The sequence below is a fragment of the Xenopus laevis genome, chromosome 9_10S (genome assembly GCF_017654675.1).
Source record: "Xenopus laevis strain J_2021 chromosome 9_10S, Xenopus_laevis_v10.1, whole genome shotgun sequence".
NCBI lineage: Eukaryota > Metazoa > Chordata > Amphibia > Anura > Pipidae > Xenopus > Xenopus laevis.
This window is the reverse complement of record NC_054388.1, coordinates 67,745,489-67,767,768: the sequence shown is the minus strand read 5'-3', so window position 1 is coordinate 67,767,768 and position 22,280 is coordinate 67,745,489. Positions and strand designations below refer to the sequence as shown.

The window sequence follows — 22,280 nt, the reverse complement described above, 5'->3', positions numbered from 1 at the left end:
CATAGAGTCAAGGGAGGAGGGGGTCATTCTTCCACTGTATAGAGCACTTGTAAGGCCCCATCTAGAATATGCCGTACAGTTTTGGTCTCCATCTCTCAAACGGGACATTATTGTATAAGAGAGGGTACAGAGATGGGCAACTAAGCTGGTAAAAGGTATTGAAAATCTTAGCTATGAGGAAAGACTGGCAAAATTGGGGATGTTCACGCTGGAGAAGAGGCGCTTAAGGGGTGATATGATGACTATGTATAAATATATACGGGGATCATATAATAATCTCTCTAATGCTTTATTTACCAGTAGGTCTTTCCAGCTGACACGAGGTCACCCATTCCGATTAGAAGAAAAGAGGTTCCGCCTAAATATTCGGAGGGGGTTTTTTACCGTGAGAGCTGTGAAGATGTGGAATTCTCTCCCTGAATCAGTTGTACAGGCTGATACATTAGATAGCTTTAAGAAGGGGTTGGATGGCTTTTTAGCAAGTAAGGGAATACAGGGTTATGGGAAATAGCTCATAGTCCAAGTTGATCCAGGGACTAGTCCGATTGCCATTTTGGAGTCAGGAAGGAATTTTTCCCCCTCTAAGGCAAATTGGAGAGGCTTCAGATGGTTTTTTTTGCCTTCCTCTGGATCAACTGGCAGATAGGTAGTTAATAAAACTACAGTTATATTGTTACCGGTACAGTTATGGGACGTGTTATCCAGAATGCTCAGGATCTTGGGTTTTCCAGATAATGGCTCTTTCTGTAATTTGGATCTTCATAACTTAAGTCTGCTAGAAAATCATGTAAACATTAAATAAACCCAATAACTTGATTTTGCTTCCAATAAGGATTAATTAAAATCTAGTTTGGATCAAGTACAAGGTACTGTTTTATTATTACACAGAAAAAGGAAAATGTGAATTATTTGAATGTAATGGAGTCTACGGGAGACGACCTTTCTGTAATTCAGAGCTTTCTGGATAATGGGTTTCCAGATAACGGATCACATACCTGTACGTTCCTTTCTGTTCTCCAGTTCATTTTCAGTCTCTCATTCACAGCACTTTCTGGTTGCTAGGGTTAACTGGGCCCTAGCAATCATATAGCTGCTGAAATTCCATGATATAAATAATGCATTAAAACACTTGCTAATAAAATACATTTAATAATACCATATTTGCAAATTAGCTGTATAGTTGTTTTTTTTTTTTTTTTTGCAAAGTGCATAATCAGTTGTTATGTTTGTTTGTATGTAGGCATGTGGCTAATGTAACCATTCAGACAGAAACAGAATGAAATGTATTTCTGATGATAGAAATTGCTTTTGCCCTCTGATATAATGCAGTGGGTCTAGTTACTGCTTATAAATATCATATGGAATGAGTATAAATAAAGGCAGCTATGATTCTGCTCAAGAGTGTAGCAGTAGTAGCAGCAGCTACAATAATCGCAGAGTAGCTGAAGGAGCTAGCCCAGGGCACAAGTGGGAACTGTTGCATCACATCAATGTTTCCGGACAGAGGGGAAGTCTGGATTTTTTTTCTTAGCACAACTCGGGGAGAGTCTGGAGAAGAAGGCAGAGCGGACAGTGTCCGGGATAATCGCAGCGCAACATCTGGGGGAGAAGAGAAGCGCAGCGGCCGGACGCTTTGGGAGGCGCCTCTCTGTACAGCAGCAGCAGTGAGTAAGTGACACCGAGGCACTGAAAAACTTCTGGGTGTGGCTTGGGATGGGAACAGCTGGACAGATCTTTGCTATTATTATCCTGCTGCTGCTGCTGCTGTTTTATACATCTGCCATGCTACTCCATCCCAACTGCCATGTCATCTAGTGCTGCGCTGCCAGCCTGGGAGATCCTTACTGTGCCGCTGCTGCAGGTATTTGCTACTTTACTCCCTTGTAGACTGCCAGTTTTGCTTCTGCTTGGGCTCATGTCTAACTACTCCCACTGCTGCCTGTGTCTGGTCACTTACTAATCCTCTTATGCCCACGCTTCTTTATCACTCTGTGGCTAATCCATTTACTGAGTTGAAACTTCACTCAGCATCTTTGTTTGGGGAATGTTGGGAATGTGTAGATTGGAAAGAATTAGGTCAGGACCCTGATGATTTTGCTTGCTGGAAATCTAAGGAGGGGAGGAGGTATTTTGTCTAGGGTAGAGGAGCTGCAGCAGCTGACGGAAACCGCCGACCCTGTTGGCACTGTTAAGGCACACTAACAATGTTCTAAAATCTATTACACCACCACCACCACCAAGCTGAAGCAGCTGCAGTGGGCCCCAGGCAGGCCCGGACTGGCAATCTGTGGGTTCTAGCAAATGCCAGAGGGGCTGCTATAAGGTGCCATAGAAAATCAGTATTTAGTGGGCTGGTGGGGACTGTTTGGGCCTCTGTGTTGGCTGATTGGGCCTCTGTGTACCTGAAATGCCAGGGCCTGTTTTAATTCTCAGTCCGGACCTGGCCCCAGGAGGTATAGGGGGGCCAGGAGGTATAGGGGGTCCTTTGAGGCCCTAATTCATGAGCCATTTCAACCAGAAAAACCTCTTGTATGTTGGGGAGCCCTAAACATAATTTGCTGTGGGTCTCAGTAAAATCTAATTATGCCACTTAGCAAGCTCCAGTTTTTGTACTTATAGCTGGATTTCCTCTATGGTCTATCAATGTGTAATATAGTGCAGCTTTCCCTTTATTCTGAGTCATTTTCTGTAACATGTTACATTTACAATTCTTATTGAATTGCTCCTTTCCATTTTGCAATTTCTCTTCTTCTGAACTGACCTACTTGCGTCACAATTAATACAGTGTAATATCAGTCTTCCCTAGAAACTTCCACTGCCTGGTCCTATCAGAGCCTCTGTATGTTATAGCTTTCTTGCTGATATTTGCATATAGATACAAGTCACGTTATGGTAAGCAATCAAGTCACATGATTGTAAGCAATCAAGCTTTTTCCAGAAAATGACCGTGCGTGGAAGTTGTAACAGTAAACAGAGAAACTTTTGGAAATATGCCCTTAAAACAATATGATGGAGCATTTGATTTGGATTGGGTTATGGAATGTTAAAGAATGAGCAGGCACTTGGTAAAAGGGCACTATCATTATGTATTTATTCCTAAAAACAGCCGTTTTGAAAACACAGATTTACTAATAACTCACCACATATAGAATGAGGCCCAGGTGCACTAAGCCCAGACTCTCAGCAAGGGGAGCAGAAAACTAATATACACCATTATTATTATTATTCAAAATTGGGAGTTAGGTTCAAAAACCACAAAGGAACTCAAATTTAGAATTTATTTATGATCAAAACTGTCAAATTCGATTGGGAAATGATTCAAACTCGGTTCAAGTTTTTACAAAAATTCTAATTCGATTTTAAAGATTTATCATACTCTGGCCCTTTAAAAATTCAAATTCCACTATTCGCCACCTAAAACCTGCCGAATTACTGTTTAAGTCAATGGGAGAGGTCCAGGGATCAATTTGGAGATGTTTGCAGCTCTCCTGACATTTGAGATTTTTTCTGAGAAAAAACTCATATCAAGTTCAAATTGAATTTGATTCAAGTTTTCAGTTTGTTTAAATTCGTCCGGATTTTAATAATTAGATTTAAGTAATACATTTCGGCAGGTCGAATTTTGAATTCATTTAAATTTAAAGGAATTAAAAAATGGGCGTTGCTTTGGGAAGTCTCTCTTTTAAAAGCCTCATACACAGGTGGCGGGGGAGGATCTAGTCCACAGATTGAAACCAAACTTCAGGAGATTTTTACTCCAAGTAATGCTGTTAAGCAGAGAGGTATATGACATTTTATATTTTGATCATAGGTAAACGAGTTAGGGACCACCATATGGGGTTAACCTTGACGTGGTATGGTATGGTGGCTTATCAACTTTATGATCATAACTTTGTAACAAAAAACCCTGTTTTTCCTTTTTAAATACATGCACTTGCATATTCATTGAATTATTTAGACAGGGGATTATTGTACTTAAATATGTTTTTATATGGCCTTAGGCGTGCACCCACAACCCTCCTTTTTTGTAATTCAAAATCCGACCCTATATAATTGTGCCTGTATGTGTGATGTAGAGACTGATATGCTGAGGCACTTTCCAATTGATTTTAATTTTTTTTTATTTAGCTTTTTATTCTCCAGTTTTTTATGCAAGAATGTGCTTTTGCATTACCTTTTTATACTCCCAATTATCATTATCAATCCAATTGTGCTATGAAAACCTATAAAAATGTTATCTGACTGCTGAGCTGTATAGAACACAAACAGTACTTGCAATTAGATTAACAACTTCCCCTTTATAGAGGAATGTTGACCTTGGCAGAGAGTGGAAATGCATATGGAGCAGGAATAACATCTGTGCCATAAACCATCCCCGCACACAGGTCCCATGAACTGCATGTGGAACGGTGCTGCTGCATTCTGAGTTTTATTTTACCCAGGATACAGCTTTCCCCCCCCCCAAATTCCAACATCATTGTGGCTGCAAGCAGGGGTTGCAGTGGTGTTTAAAATTGTTTCTGGATGGTGACATTTCCAGCACTTAGTATCAGAATGACTGCACGTGATTCTTTAGAACATGATTCTTTAGGTGGAATCGTGGAACTTTAAGGAAGTGCAAGTAGTGTGTTTGGAAATAAGTACCTTTCATGACTGTCACAAAAGGAAAATTGTGAACATTATGGTATGGCACACACAGGCAGAAAATGGTACACACACAGGCAGCGTATGGCACACACGGACAGAGTATGGCACACACAGGCAGAGTATGGCACACACAGGCAGAGTATGGCACACACAGGCAGAGTATGGCACACACAGGCAGAGCATGGCACACACAGGCAGAGCACGGCACACACAGGCAGAGCACGGCACACACAGGCAGAGCACGGCACACACAGGCAGAGCACGGCACACACAGGCAGAGCACGGCACACACAGGCAGAGCACGGCACACACAGGCAGAGCACGGCACACACAGGCAGAGCACGGCACACACAGGCAGAGCACGGCACACACAGGCAGAGCACGGCACACACAGACAGAGCACGGCACACACAGACAGAGCACGGCACACACAGACAGAGCACGGCACACACAGACAGAGCACGGCACACACAGACAGAGCACGGCACACACAGACAGAGCACGGCACAAACAGACAGAGCACGGCACAAACAGACAGAGCACGGCACACACAGACAGAGCACGGCACACACAGGCAGAGAACGGCACACAGCGTGTGCCCTGCACAGGCAGCGTATGGCACACACGGACAGAGTATGGCACACACAGGCAGAGTATGGCACACACAGGCAGAGTATGGCACACACAGGCAGAGCATGGCACACACAGGCAGAGCACGGCACACACAGACAGAGCACGGCACACACAGACAGAGAACGGCACACACAGGCAGAGTACGGCACACACAGGCAGAGTATGGTACACACACAGGTAGCATAAAGCATACAGAGTAGAGAGTATGTCTAAGGTGTATACAATGCAATCTGTTTACAGGTTTGAAGAACACAGGGCTTACAGGTGTAAATATTGCAGGGTATTACAGTCTGGGCTGTGAATAATGCAGGGGCAATCTAATCTCAGTACTGATACCTAAAGCTTACAGGTAAGCAGTCACAGCAGGCTGACATTCATGTGGGGGGCACATATGGGGGAGGGAGACTAGCCAACAGTTGGACTGGACTGCTCTACACAACTGATTTTTACAACTGAAACAGTGTAACAGAGGAACTGGACCACAACTGACTGCTACATTGTTTCAAGGGTCAGAACTAAGTGAGTGAGTGCAGAGAACTGACACATCGCATGACAGGGAACCACATTAACAGCCAGGACCTCTTATACGATGACACAACTAGAAGTTGTGGAATTTATTGAAATAATGTTTTGAAATGTTGTACTATGTTAGGCATTGAAAAAATGCAGAAAATGTAAAACCTTACCCTATTCTGTTTTGGTCTAATTCAAGCTATGTGACCTGACTGAATCCAGACCCCTGGGCTATTTACAATCCACCCTAATTACTTTTATTATCTCTACAAGTTATCTCTGTCTATCTGTAACTTTCTAACTTATTGCCCATAAACCCTTTTTCAATGATCTAACAGTATATATGATGTATTTTGCCTGAAGAAGGGGCTTGTGTGCTCTGAAAGCTTGCAATTGTTACTTATTCAGTTAGCCAATAAAAGGTATCACCAAACTTTACATTTTTTTGAAATAATGTGTCAGCCTGAGTTTGAGGATTGGTCACGGACAAGTATAAACCTATACAGACATGGGACCTGTTATCCAGAATGTTTAGGACCTGGGTTCTTCTGGATAAGGGGTCTTTTTTGGATCGCCATACCTTATATCTACTAAAATTAATTTAAACATAAAATAATGTTAAACAATAGGTTTGGATAAGAATGAATTACATCTTAGTATGAATCAAGTAGAAGGCACTGTTTTATTATTACAGAGAAAAATATCAGTATTTGCTTATAATTGACTCTATGGGAGATTTTAATCCCATAATTCAGAGCTTTCTGGATAAGGGGTTTCCAGATAACTGTTCCTTTACCTGTATATAGAAGGACTTCCATGATATTTCCCATGACCGACTGGCTTTTTTTATACATTTATATTTTCAAACTTGTGACAAAGTAAACAAAAATGTGCTGACCAAATGTTGGACAAAAAGTAAAGCTGGTGGTACCCTAGATGATCCAGCTATCTGTGTATCTGTCACTCTGTCTGTATCTATGTAACTGGCAAGTGTAAAAATCTTGAATGCTTTTAAAAAATTTTTTATTTGTCAATCACTAATACAATGGATAAGTCTAATGTAAAACTACACCATCTAAAAGCTGCCAAGGTTATGTAGAAGTCAATGGGAGCTGTCCTTAGCATATTGTCAAATATATTGCTACTTCAGAGTTTTAGTATTTTTTGTTTCACTTGTAAGCCCACAAAAACTTCAGAGTAAACAAGGATTTTTTATATACTGATTCAGATTTGTTGACCATTTTTAATGTATATTTAGACATTCATGCTTTTTTAAAATGTGACTTTCGTCGTGGTTGAAAAAAAAATTTGATAAGTAGGCCTCTAAGTCATTAGCAAAAAATGAGCACGCATTTTTAATCTTTCTTCTCTATAAATCATTACCTGGTATAATCAAATCTGCTTCCACTTGTCTCTTTATCTAATCTGTGCTCATCTGTTCATATCTCCATCTTTCTATCCACTGTGAGAGCCTTGTGATGTCCAAGGTGGTGTACTGAGTTATAGGAATAACACAACAGATATTACATTTACAATCATTGTTTTGAAAGAGAGGTCTTGGGACTTTTTGGGTTCATGTGCTCCATTGTGGTAAAAAAAACATATAGATTTTATGCGTCACCCAACTTTAGCATTAATGCATTTTCAAGGCAGTAAACCCCATAGTTTGGGAACCACTGAAATATAATCTACTTTTATTTGTTCCATGTAGGATCGTTTATAGGGTATACAATTCCATGTGTATTACTGATAGTTGAATATCTAAGGCATATAATTGTCTTAATCAGAGATGATTTTTTCTTTTTGCAAGATAGGAGACCTAATTGAATCAATAAAGCCTGATAAATAATTTTTAAGCCTATTTCAGTTAAAAAAGTCTTTCTCTTAGAACTTCCAAAGATAAAAGTTATCGTTGCCCACAAATCATGCCACTAATCACTGCCTATTATTGCTGATATCTGAACATGGCCTGAGAGTCCATGAGACATGATCACTCAGCCTCAGACCACTCACTCCTATGCTCAGAAATGTCGATTAATGATTAAAGCTTAAAGGGATACTGCCATGGAAAAACATGTTTTTTTTTAAAACGCATCAGTTAATAGGGCTACTCCAGCAGAATTCTGCACTGAAATCCATTTCTCAAAAGAGCAAACAGATTTTTTTATATTCAATTTTGAAATCTGACATGGGGCTAGACATTTTGTCAATTTCCCAGCTGCCCCTGGTCATGTGACTTGTGCCTGCACTTTAGGAGAGAAATGCTTTCTGGCAGGCTGCTGTTTTTCCTTCTCAATGTAACTGAATGTGTCTCAGTGAGACATGGGTTTTTACTATTGAGTGTTGTTCTAAGATCTACCAGGCAGCTGTTATCTTGTGTTAGGGAGCTGTTATCTGGTTACCTGGGATTTTCCAGATAACAGATATTCCCATAATTTGTATCTTTATACCTTAAGTCTACTAGAAAATCATATAAACATTAAATAAACCCAATAGGCTGGTTTTGCTTCCAATAAGGATTAATTATATCTTTATTTGGACCACGTACAAGGTACTGTTTTATTATTCCAGAGAAAAAGGAAATAATTTTGAAAAATTTGAATATTTGTATAAAAGGGAGTCTATGGGAGACAGCCTTTCTGTAATTCTGAGCTTTCTGGATAAGGGGTTTCCGGATAACGGACAACATATCATATATGCCACAGTACAAGATGCTAGTCTTAGTTCTCCCAAGAGATTTATTAAATAGTTACAAATGTATCTAAGTGCAGTTGCTAAGTGTTCTGGGCTGTCAAAAAACCTCTTATTTTAATTAAGCTTCAGAGGCTTTGTATCATTTTCTGGCATTAGTGCAGGAGCTGTCAAAATCAGGAAATGGAATAGTTGGAAGGTATGTGTTGCACCCATGATTTTGTAGCAAGCTGGTTGTACTTCAACTTCCACTCCTACTTGCCGCACAGGAAAGGGATTATTCTTCCTCAACATCACTCATTTTACAACTGCATGCAAAAACATGGGGGCTTTCTGTGTATAGCAATGGATGGCTGAAATAACAGACTTTATTAGCAAAGTATAGTATTTCCATCTTATATTTATAAAATATCAATGAGAGGTACTGTTAATAGAGCTCTAATTACTTATTCACTATTACCAGAAACATTCCCTGGTGGTGTTCCAGGGAATAAAAGCCCATGAATTTTAATATTTTAGATATGAGTTCTTGGAGCTTGCACTCAGTCTCCTGTACTTCACACCTACTGCATGGTTTGTTATGTATAGGGTTTCACAAATTGTAGGCAATTGATGGGTAGGAAATTATCCCCCCCCCCCCCGCATAACCTTTATGTTGCAGTTTACTGTGTTTATTTTAGTGATTAGTGCAAAATCTTTTATCAGCTTTTGGTGGGCTTTATGACAACGGCCATATTCACATTTGACTTCCTACTCCTACCAAAAAGCATTGCTTTGACCCAAAAATTGCTGATAGGAGAGACTATTAACTTGTGGTGTATTTTGGGAACCTTTATCCATAGAAAGATAGAAATGGTTTTTCATATTCACATTAGGGGTGCTGGTTGTACGTTGCAACATATATGCTTTATATTACTTTTGTGGACACAAACTTTATTTCATTCTCACAAAAATTAAAAGATTCTGTGAACACAAAATATTTTGTAGTAATGTATGTTTAATACTATAGTTTATTTAAATCAAATTGTATAGTAACAGTAAGTATTATATCTGCATAAAATGAATTATCTTAAGATACATTTTTAGTAAAAACTGAATTTTGTAGTCACAAAATGCATGTGCAGTCAAAATAAATACTGCCTGCACAAAAAGATATACAGTACTTGCAAGCACGTGTGAACTGGTTTTATTCTGGGCATCCTGTGTTGCAATCATAGATGTATAACATACATTTTTTTTTAATATTATATCACAAAAAGTATTTTTGCAAAACATGTATCTGGTAACTTGTAACTACAAAATAATATTTATGTTTGCACTGTAGATTATTTTTGTGATTGTAAAATGGTGCTTTGTATTACAGGATTGACTTTGTGTTCACAGATTTCAAAATTCTTTCTATTGTTGTGACAAAATTAATGATGGAATGGTCAAAAATGGATGGATTAACAGAAGAATATTCAATACATTTACAGTATTTGGTTTGTGTTATACAAAGTAAAGGCAACCCCATAGGGTATCCCCTAGCCTAGGTGATGTCAGTCTTTAACTGTGTTGTTTCTACATCAGTGATATTTAGTGATACTAAAAGATAAAGATATACACTTGTTATTGTGAAACCTTCAAACCACTTTCCTACACATTTCCATTTATGATAAATAAGGTATCTTCTGGGACTCAATATGTACAGTATTTTGGTAAACGGATGACATTTATCAGGAAAATACATTTGCAAAAAATACCATTGCAGGTTTAATTGTTGCTTGTTTTTCTCTCAAATCAGACGGAAACATTTGAAACTTCGTCTGCAATATTGTAAAATAAGGATCAACTACATAATCTCTGTAAATTCTAGTTAAACCTTTCCCCCATCCTTTCTGCCTCGATTAGTTTCTGAGGTACCTTTACCTTTAAATACTTACTGTATAATTAACTAAGTATGTACCAAATCCAGGATTCGGTACACCTTGCACATAGATTAGCACCTTTGTTTAATGAACTACTTAGTACAGGTATGGGACCTGTTATCCAGAATGCTCCGGCCCTGGTGGTTTCCAAATAATGGATCTTTTCGTAATTTGGATCTTCATATCTTAAGTCTACTAGAAAATCATGTAAACGTTAATTAAACCCTAGAGGCTTATTTTGCCTCCAATAAGGATTAATTATATCACACTTTGGATCAAGGTACAGTACTGTTTTATTATTACAAAGGAAAAGGAAATGATTTTTAAACATTTAGATTACTTGATTATATTGGAATCTATGGAAGATGGCCCAATAACCCAATAACAGGTTTGCAAATAACGCATAACATACCTTCCATCTAATGTCCTAAATCAATGCATAACATATTAATGGCATTCCACCATCTTAGGAAAGGGGGTTTAGCTGTAATGATGTGGCTTTATCAATGGATACACACAGGAACAGGGTTTGAAGACCTGCAATTATGCAAGTAGCATTGGTTGACAAAGTTGACAGCATCAGTTTGCAATTGAATGTGTAACATACTTTTAAATGTGGCCCTAAATAGCAAATTATTTTTAATTACCCTTTAAGGGGAAGGCTAAACATTACTAATAATTACTGATAATTAGCTATCTATATTTACACGTAAAAGTGTGAAGTGAAAGTGTTAAACTGTGTCCCAGTACAGCACATTATCATGAAAAAAAGAAGAATAAGGTGAAGAGAGGAGGAAGTTTGCTGTCATTTGCAACTTTTACAGGAAATGAACTCCTCGCATGATTTTAGAGGAACTTGTATCGTGTTAAGAGGCTTACTGAATCAACTCAGGTTAGTGCTTTCTCTTACTGGCTTTCCTTTAAAGAAAATCCTTATTCATTAAAAATATTACAGTACAGAATGACAGTTAGAAGGTTTATGAAGGGAAAATGTGGTTTCGGCACCGAGACCTAATAGAGATGAAAGATTTTTAGAAGAGGAAAAAAAGTAACTTACAGGAAATTAAAGCCACACCAGTATGGTCAGACTTTCTTTAATGCAGAACCAATAAAAATGTCAGTGTGCTGGGCTGAACTGGGCTGGTTGCCATGAGGTCCTGCAGTGCTTCTATCAGAGGTCAGCAGTATATCAGTTTTAGACTATTTTAGCCTATATTCTGCAAGACTTGTAAAAAACAGTAATATGTATTTCTTACTTTCTTTCATTATTACTGCTCTGGCATGTTTTATGATTTAGTTGCTGAAATGACTGAATTCAGTTACTGGAAATTATTGTCTGATCCAGGCGTAGCAATCCTTGCAAGACTTGAGTGCAGGTGTGCTTCACCAATGAGGCAAGTTGAGGCTGTCGCCTCAGGCGGCAGCGCCCCACTAGGTACCAGGGGCAGCAAAAATGCTGCTCCTGGTACTTTAAGAGCACATTTCCGGGGGAGGGGGGGCAGCAGCAACTGCTGCTGCCTCAGGCGGCAGAGGAGGGCCAGGATCGCCCCTGCCTGAGTGGCCCAAAGAGCTCTGGCCACACAGTTTAAATGTATATGTGCTAAACTGGATGTCTTTTTAAAGTTTATGGGGTTCTAAAAAGATTAGAGGGGTTATTGTCTGGCCGGTTAGAATGAAAGGGCATCTATCACTTAGATATATAAAATCATATATTTTTTTAAAAAACGATGTAAGCTCCTGGCTTAGGTGGTCAGGTCCTTTTCACCAGGACCTTGGATTGGGTGACACACGTGCATGCTGAGCGAGCTGGCCACTCACACTGGGGACCTACCTGGGAGGTGCAATTCTTGAAAAAAATACTATTGCTTACCCCATCTGGAGTATGGGTTCTGTTAATCTGCAACTCCGATGGGGAAACAAAATTTAGCCCTTTAAAGGTGATATCAGCATTAATAATACAGGAAGAGGAAGAAATAAAGATTACAAAATCTGTGGAGGCAATATATTGGGCAACTCCCAGTGAGGCAAATCACTGACTTTGTGCTCAGACTGGTGTTTGTCTTCCATATAAAAATCACACCAGCCCAGGATAATTTCTTCTAGGGTGCTGCGTTGCCATGTTTGATCCATCTCCCTTGCGCTTATGCTCAGTAATGTAAACTCACCAAACATGACATACTGACCCCCCCCAGTGTTTTATCCTTTAGTTTCTAATTAACAAAAACATAGACCACTGTGTCTAATGTTGAGCTTTTTAAGATGTATGAGTGATCACCATTCATTAGTAAGCCCTTTCTGTGTAATGTTTATTATGCTGTATACTTCTCTTAGTATCTGAGGAAATTGTGAGATGGGAACATGTCTTTATTTTGTTCTTGATGTTCAGTATGGATAAGAGAATAAATGATTTTGGTTTGTACCTCTGTAGAAGGTAAATTATGTGAGAGTAGCACAGAGGATGAACAGGGTGGGGCTGAGGATACAAATTGCCTCTTTGATGGTTGTACTAATAATGGTCAATTATTATTTTTTAATTTAAATTTTTATATTTTATACTTTATGTATATTTGTTTTAGAATGTACTATTCTTATTGTTAGCAATTTTTCAATTTTTATCTTTTATACTTTTTGAATCATTTGGATATGCTTGCTGGTGATTAGATGATCTTGGGCAGGCAGGAGAAACATGGAAATAAATGTATTGGCAACCAACACTGCATGTATTCAACCCAATGATCAGGCAAGCGCTTTGCTTTTTAATATCAAAAAACATCAAAGGAGCAATTTTGGGAAATTAACTTTGCCATTTCTAGCAGTTTGTCCTCCTCCCACATAGAGGGAAAACACTGGGATGGCAAAACATTAGAAACTGCCCAGTGTGCCATTACCCTTACAAAGAATTTGCACTGCAGAGATGACCACAATCACAGGCAGATACAACGATTCCTCAGTGGCTGCTATGGGTTGTGAGATCCATTGCAAACTTAGCAATGATTATTCCCATTACTCTTTGATAGTGTCCTTGTAGAGGCTCATATATATATATATATATATATATATATATATATATATATATATATATATATATATATTGATATTGATTGACCTGTTGAGTACAGTGTTGGTTACTTATAGTTTTCATCTTTCTAATAATACATGTATATGGCGCTGAGACAAAGTCAAATGAGAGGAATACAAAAGGAAGGAAGTGTGTGGGTTCTAGAAATACTGAGTGGAATACCTTTATACATGTGCAGTTTGATTTTATTTATATAGCCTTGCAAAAGGCCGAAACGTTGAACACAAAGATTCATGCAAATAAAGGTGACTTGATTCATTATAATTTGGAGTGCGGTTCTATGTGATTTTATATTGTTATATATAAATCTATATATATATAGATATATATAATAGCAAAAAAAAATACCGCACTGAACAGGCTCAGTTAGAGTAACTCATTTTAATAAAAAAACAAAAGAAATTCCAACGTTTCAATCACATGAGGAAGATGACTGATTTATTTTTTTTTCTATTAAAATCAGTTATTCTAACTGAGCCTGTTGAGTGCAGTATTTTTTTGCTATTTTGTACACATTTTACCTGCACCCAGGCATGCTTTGTTTTTGTTTGGCGAGTGCTCCTCCATATATATATATATATATATATATATATATATATATATATATATATATATATATATATATATATATATATATATATATATATATGGAACATGGAGGAGCACTCGCCAAACAAGATATATATATCTTTATATATAAAAAAGTAAATTTATAAAAGTTCTTAATCATCATTAAATAAATGATGACTAACAACTGGTGTATTTTACACATATAGGGGGTTATTTATCAAGGTCCGAATTTACCTCAATATCGCCTGCTACAAACTCCGATCTAATCCGCTCCGGTTTTTAACGCTTATTTATTATTACATTTTCCCGAAAATTACCTTTGCTGGAAAGGCTCAGATTTCGTGAATTTTCCCCGAAAACTCCGAATTTTTCAGAGTTTTCACCCTATGCGGCAAATTCACTAAAGTGCGAAGCGACTAACGCTAGCGCAAATTCACCAGCATTACGTCATTTTGTTACTTCGCTGATTTACTAAGGGGTGCTGGCGTAAATTCGCTAGCGAAGTGTACCTACTGTAGAGCTACTTCGCACCCTTACGCCAGACGAAGTTGCACTATGAAGAAGGGACGTAACTATGGTAATTCACTAACTTGCGCATTTTACTGAACATTACCTCTTGCGCCAGACTTGCCTTCGCCACCTCAGACCAGGCGAAGTGCAATAGAGTAGATAGGGATTGCTTCAAAAAAAGTTTAAATTTTTTCTAAGTCCCAAAAAACACTGGCGTCTTTTCCTTTTTTAAGGGTGATAGTCTGAAAAAGATCGTACATTTTTTTGGGGGTACCCTCCTTCCCCCCTACATTTCCTAAGATATGGCACCTAAACTATACAGTGGCCACATGTGTAGGGCAATATAACACCTCTATTTTATTTTAATGTATTTGCTGCTACATATACGTCCATTGTACTTTAACTTGGTGCCGTATGCAAATTAGGCATCCCTAGTGTAACTGCGCTTTCCTTGACGAATTAACGCTAGAGCAAATTCGCTACTGTTCACCTCTCTGAGCGCAACTTGGATTTTAGTGAATTAGCGGCGCCCTGGAGAAACTTCGCCTGGTGAAGTGTGGCGAAGCCTGCGCTAGCGCAACTCTGCAGGTTAGTGAATTTGCCCCTAAAGTTCCGAAAACATTGTGAAATTGCCACACAACCAAAAATCATTGGGACTGTTCCCATTGACTTATATGCAACCTCGACAGGTTTGAGATGTGTTTTTATATTCAGGCTTTTTATCCCTCTGGGTTTAATAAATTCCAAAAATTCATGATTTTTTTTTTTAAGCTTATTAAAATACAAAAAATCATGAATTTTTCAGGGAATTTCAGGTATTCGGAAATAACCCCCATGTTTGTATATTTAGTAAATAATGTTATTGGGATTGGCTAAAGACGTTGATCGTGTGATATACGTTGCAGCTGTTGGGTTTCCCGCCAGTTTGTAGTTTTAATTCATGTTCTTAATTGATTTTGGCACTTTGAGAAAGGCCTTAGGGTAGGCCGAAACGTTAGTCTTCTGCTATTTTATCAATAATTTTTTTCTATATTTTTAAGACCTGAGTGCTGATCTTTCTGGAAATATATATACTGTATATATATATATATATATATATATATATATATATATATATATATATACTCACTACTCACTGATGATGGCTTGAGTTAGGAGCCAAAACGTTGGAATAGACTACACTTTTTTGCACAGAGCTAAGTCCTGAGAGTGCGGTTCTTTCTTGAAGTTCTGTATTATATGTTTAACCAGCACCCAGGCGGTGACGATAGTTTGGATTTTGAGTGCACCAGTGTACAGTTGGATATATATATATATATATATACTGTGTATGCTTATGCATATATATCTATCAATATATAGTTTACTATAGCACTATAGTTTATATCATATATTATGCACTTATATGATTGGTAAACCTATGGATTGGATACTGACTGCACTATGTTGTATGACGTCATCTATTGGATTTTGGCGCCAATTATACACATTTAAACTTGCTTCACTGTTGTGTGGAATCCACTCTCCTGAAGACGGCCCCAGTTAGAGTGCCAAAAAGTTGAGAATAAAACTTCACCTTGATTTTATTTTGCAATATGAAGTCCCTGGAGTGTGGTTTGTTTGTTCTATATATATATATATATTTATTTAAAATGTTTGCAAGTCAAGGGAATATATTAGACAGTCAAACGGGTGACTTTCAGTGTCAGGCACATGTAGCCACATTAAAACTGGCAGCCACTTGGCCACTATAGGATCTCTTATCCAAAATGCTTGGAACATAGGGTTTTTTCTTATGTAATTTGTATCGCCATACCTTATAGAAAGTGCAGTGCTTGTACATAGGAAGCCAGTGGTTTGGTCATTGCCTTTTAACTGCATATTAGTGTCAGCTGCTTGTGCATTTATAAGTGTGTGCTTGGTGTTTATATTCATTCAAATGTATAGGTTTACATATCATTGTATCACATGTGCACTGCTGGCTCATTATTTAGATTTTATGTAAACACAAGGGGAAATGTTTTCATAACATTCCTACTTAGATTATATGATCAGCATTCTGTGCATGATCACACCACATCCTATGAAACTAAGGCTGACCTGATGGCCATGGGTGATATCATGAAAAATGAATCTGCCCTGTCCAATTTTGTGTAGCCATATTAAGGCCCAAACTGATATAATTTCCTATTAAAGGTCAATATTCACAGAGGCAGTTAGTATGTGACTATTCCAGAAAATATCAAGTAGTGATTACTGGGTAGTGCAAAATATTTAAGGGAAGAATCACAGCTCAACAGCTGCTGATGGAACAACCTGGATATATATATATATATATATATAACTTTCAGACGAGTATTCGCACTCCAAAGTCAATTTTAATAGAAGAAATCGTGTATACATCAATAGTTTCCAGACCAGCACTCCCTTTTGTGTAAAAAACGTAATCTTTTATTGTTGCATAGTATCAATGCCCAACGTTTCGGTCCCTATTGGGACCCTTTTCAAGGATGATGAAAAAGGTCCCAATAGGGACCGAAACTTTGGGAATTTATACTATGCAACAATAAAAGATTATGTTTTTTCCACAAAAGGGAGTGCTGGTCTGGAAACTATTGGGGTATATATATATATATATATATATATATATATATATATATATATATATATATATATATATATATATATATACAGTATGTAACACATTTTTGACTTTACAGGCCAATGGGGTTAACAACCAGCTAGTATAGAGCATGGGTTACACCGGACTGTAACACTTAAGGCAGGGCTTGTGCAAAAATTAAGAAATGAAGGTGCGGTGTAATGCAAATGATCCACAAGTTACTTACATCAGCAAAGAGGCATTTGCAGAATATATAGACACACAGCTCAGACAGTATATCGGAGGCAGCTGCTGGTGCATTCCCTGAGGAAGTAGTCAAGGCAGTACAACTTCCCTCTAGGCAGAAATACCTCACACGTCGTCTGGATTTCACCCAGTGGAGTGGTCAGGGAGGAGAACCTAAAGCCTGACACCCTATCATAGGCAAATCTTACAGCATGGGAAATTACTCCCTGCTACACCTCCTTGATGGAGCACAAAGCTGCTCTTTCTATTTTCCTTCACTGTCTATAACAATTATATTCCTGCCACTCTCTAGCCTCATTTACAGAGTCCCCGCTCCCTGAATTAAATACTAGAGGTTCAGATCCCTCTTGTGCAAACTGGCTTTACTGTGCCTTGGTGTACCCAGGCTCAATGGAGACATCTGGATGAATCAGACACCAGGAGTCAAAGAGAAAGACCCATCCCTTTCCAAGAACTATATCACAGCATCAGAGGAAGTGATCATACAGCTTCTTGGCCAATACTGAAATATATGGGCATCTACCTAAGGAAACAAGGAAGTATAGGGATTTAAAGCCATAGGGACATTAGTACCCTATGGTTCCATATATATATATATATATATATATATATATATATATATATATATATATATATAGAGAGAGAGAGAGAGAGAGAGAGAGAGAGAGAGAGAGAGAGAGAGAGAGAGAGAGAGAGAGAGAGAGAGAGAGAGAGAGAGAGAGAGAGAGAGAGAGAGAGAGAGAGAGAGAGAGAGAGAGAGAGAGAGAGAGAGAGGTGTCAATAAAAGAGCATTCATTTACTAGCTAAGGAGTGTGCTGATCCTTCAACTCTTTATACTACAATTATTAATTGTGCACCTCTGATTATGCTAGAAGGCCAAAAGGTTGTCTCTGTCTATTCTAGTAGGAGTAGGAGCTATTTGGATAATCATGTTCCAAATTTATGTGATGAAAATATCTCAATAACAGAAGACAGTAGCAATTAAGAGATTCATTCTAAACAAACTTTTACTGTTTATTCTGTTTGAAAAAGAAACCTCTCTATAGAATCACTTTACCACTTGGTAATCCAAGAAATACATACCTGGGCTTACACATTCGCAAAATCTTTCCATGAAAAAAACATTTATTTTATCAAAATTTTTAACCGTATCAGCATACCACTTCCCTCGTCTGATTGAGAATTCATGGGCAAATTTAGAAGTTCCTGTTGGACTTTAGCCCAGTAAAACAATTTGATGATGCAGCCTTGCCTTTAGTTAGAGGAACATCAACTTCTGCATTCACACAGCTTTTTAAAACAATGTTATTATTATTATATCTATACCTAAAGGAGAGACTACACAAAATTGTGTGCTAGTGCCTTTTCAGCCAATGAGGCAAGGCAAGCAACCCTGGTAAACTCTGAGACAAATTTCTTTTTTTTCCCTTTAAATTAACGCTTTTCTGCCTCTCCTTGTCCTGGTCTGCACAGAGGCCAGGGTGAGTAGAGGCCAGAACTAGGGGTAAGCTGGTTATGCACCTGCCTACAACACTTGGGGTGTGATTAACTGGTTGACAAGGTTTGCAGAAGTGGTGGCAGCAGAGTAGAGCGAGGAGTGCAAGCAGAGTGGGAAGTGTAGTGGGGAGACAAGGCCAAGTAGTATTGCATTGGCCACAAATACTGTTTAGCTCTGTGCACAGTGAGGCATCAGGTAGGGGTGGTAGCTGGTATCTGGTCTGCTGCCTCAGGCTACTACATGAAGTGTTACACTGCTGAAGCTATCATTTTCATTAAACCAAAGGAACATACATAAGGGCTGATTTACAGAACACTGGAGTAAGATGTGCAACGTACTAAGGGGTGCAAGAGTGTGCACTTCTCCCCCCCCCCCCGTCTGGCTGTGGCCTACACCTTGCACCAGATAAAAAAAAATCATAAAACAAAAGGATGTTCTAGTCCTGTCTACTGGTTTACATCTGTTTCTCTGCTCTTTGTACATTTGATTGTCACTTCTGTCATGGTTTTTTTTTATATCTAAATTACACTGTTTACACTGCAAATAATTCACTGACACTCTACTATGTAATTCTATTCCTAACCCAAAAAGTGTATTTTTTTAAATTGTAATATCAGTGTGTAGGCAGCAATCAAAGGTCATTTTGCCTTGTCATGTGCTTTCAGAAAGAGCAAGCACTTCAGGATGGAACTGTTTTCAGGAAGGTTGTTGTTTCTTCTACTCCGTGTAACTGAAGGAGTCGCAGTGGGACATGGATTTTTACTGTTGAGTGTTCTCTATCTACCAGGGAGCTATCTGGTTACTTCAGTGTCGGACTGGCCCACCGGGATACCAGGAAAAGTCCCGGTGGGCCAAGGTGTCAGTGGGCCCTCATGCTGCTATACATTTGGCATATTTCATAGCTATTCCCAAATTCTATTTGAACAAAGAGGCTAAATAGATGGAATAATAGATTATAGTATGTAAAAGAAAGAGACTAGGAGAATAGAGGTTGAGTGAGGAGAGGAAGAATAATAGTACTGAGGGTGGACCCCTGGTCTATGATTAATTGGTGGGCCCCTGGTCAAAGGTTTTTGGGTGGGCCCCTGGTGTCCCAGTCCAACACTGGGTTACTTTACAATTGTACTGCTGGGGAGGGGGAGAAAGGAGGGGGGGTGATATCACTCTAACGTGCAGTGAAGCAGTAAAGAGTGACTGAAGTTTATCAGAGCACAAGTCACATGACTGGGGCACCTGTGAAACTGACAATATGTCTAGCCCCATGTCAGATTTAAAAAAAAAATCTGTTTGCTCTTTTGAAAAATGGAATACAGTGCAGAAGTCTGATGCAGCAGCACTATTAACTGATGCATTTTGAAATAAACAAGTTTTCCCATGACAGTATCCTTTTAAATACATACAAGCAGGTCTGGACTGGGATACAAAATTGGCCTTGGCATTCCAAATACACAGAGGCACAAACAGACCCCAGCAGCCCACTAAAAACTGGATTTCTATGGCATATTACAGCAGCCCCTCTGGAATTTGCCAGAACCCACAGATTGCCAGTCTGTACCTGCATACAAGCACTATGTCTTGGGCCTTTTGATGTTAAATTACAGATTAATATCAGCATATCAGCAAGCCAAAATTGTACAAAAATCCTCCCATTTCAGATGACTTCAAGATGACTGACGGAGTACTTGTAGAAATCTGATCCACCAAATTAATAAAGTTGGCGAGTGCAGAAATGATCGCTTTACAGAAGGTTTATTCTCCCTTTAAGTCACTTTTCACAAACTGTGTCAGAGCTGGAAAATGCAGCCCTAAGAGACAACCATATAAATCAAAATGCTATTATTATACTTGTGCATATTCACACAAGGGGACGTTTGTTTTTCTTCCTCTGGGTTAACATAAATAGGTTTTTGCAAGGTTAAACTTGTCAAGTTTGAGTGTTTTTTCAGCCTCAGCAACTATGTTACTATATTAAAGAAACAATTTTTGAAGACATGTCACATTTTCTTCATCTTCTTCTTTTTTGTGCCTCCACTAACCCTCTCAACTTGACTTCCGCTTCTATTCTCACCCTTTCCAGCCATCTCATTATGCTGCTTTCATTTCAGAAGCTAAATAAAAATGCAAATAATATTTGGTTAATTTTTTAACTTGCATTCTTGTTGTACCCACAACACATCACACAAGCCATATCCTACCATTAAAGTTATAAGATAACCTTCAGATCTGGCTTATATTCATTTAAAAACTTAGTTTCTGTTTAAAGGACAAGGAACGTGTAATATACTGGCTAGGGGAGCGTGCGCCGGGGGGGCTCCTGAATGTTGGGTTTTCTCATAGATAACTGTTTGTGAGCTTTCCCAGACAGCTGCAAGGGATCATCTATATACCCAAGAATGTTGAGAGTCCAGGGAAAAGTATTACTACAAACACATAAAGTGTTACAGGTATAGGTAGCTACACACTTTATAGCCACTTTAGACCAACTCAGATACTTGACTGTTGAATGAAGGACTACTGTCTAGCCAATACCTGTATGTATAGTTTCCTTCAATATACTGTATATGCAGACATTTCATAAATCCAAAAGCATACAGGAAGGTTAATTGGTTCCTGCTACAATGGTCCATAGAGTGTGTGAATTTGATTTGTCCATTTTTAGGTGATCATCAGATCTGTGAGTGTGAAAAGGAGAACATAACAATAGCAATTTATACAAAGGCTGCGCTGTAAGTACAGGGCTCCCTTGAACCAGGCTGGTGGGGAGGTACTGGGTGGGGGACACCTATATGGCAGTTGGCACCCTCTGCCTGAATGTCCCTGCCTCCCTGAATACAACTCTGACAAATGCAGGCATCACTGTAGTCATGGGCTAGATGTTGGTCTTGCTCTCTTTTTAAAACCACAAACAACTATATGTGTTCTTAAAAGTGCAGGTAAGGGTGCAAAAGTGTAAAAATAAAATTTTTGTTATTGTTATTATTAACACTAACACTATAAAGCATCATCATATTCTGCAGACAAAAAGGAACACCAAGAGCCCCAATAGTGTAATATGTTTTTACAAGGAGTAATGGTAGAGTAAACAAATTAATACTCACAAACCAGGGTTACAGATAGGCAACCACTGTATAGGCAGGTGGGGAGATTATCCTGACCCCACTCAGGAATAAGACGTCGCTCTCTGTAGAAGACGAAAAAGGGGATGATCCCCCTCCACTCGAGGTGGACTCGATATAGTAGTAAGACAAAACAGAGGCGCCAAAAGGATAAAATTAGCTAAAAACACTTAAAAACCCAATGGGTAATTCAGAGGAGGTAGTAGTGGACTTACCTCCTCCAAGCAGACACCAACGAAAGTGCTAA

At 38.6% G+C, this 22,280-nt stretch overlaps 1 protein-coding gene across 4 annotated transcripts in view; it reads left to right on the top strand.

Moving 5' to 3' along the window:
* Positions 1–1,534: 1,534 nt before the first annotated feature.
* Positions 1,535–22,280, top strand: part of wipf1.S (WAS/WASL interacting protein family member 1 S homeolog) — a 37,630-nt gene continuing 16,884 nt past the window's right edge. The window contains exon 1 of one of the 4 annotated variants that reach the window (XM_041578418.1): positions 1,535–1,664. The gene's annotated coding sequence lies outside the window, so the exon portion shown is untranslated. Of the gene's footprint in view, positions 1,669–1,700; positions 1,862–11,181; positions 11,284–22,280 lie in introns of those variants that run through there. The other 3 variants (XM_018238875.2, XM_018238874.2, XM_041578417.1) reach the window with 3 other exon arrangements.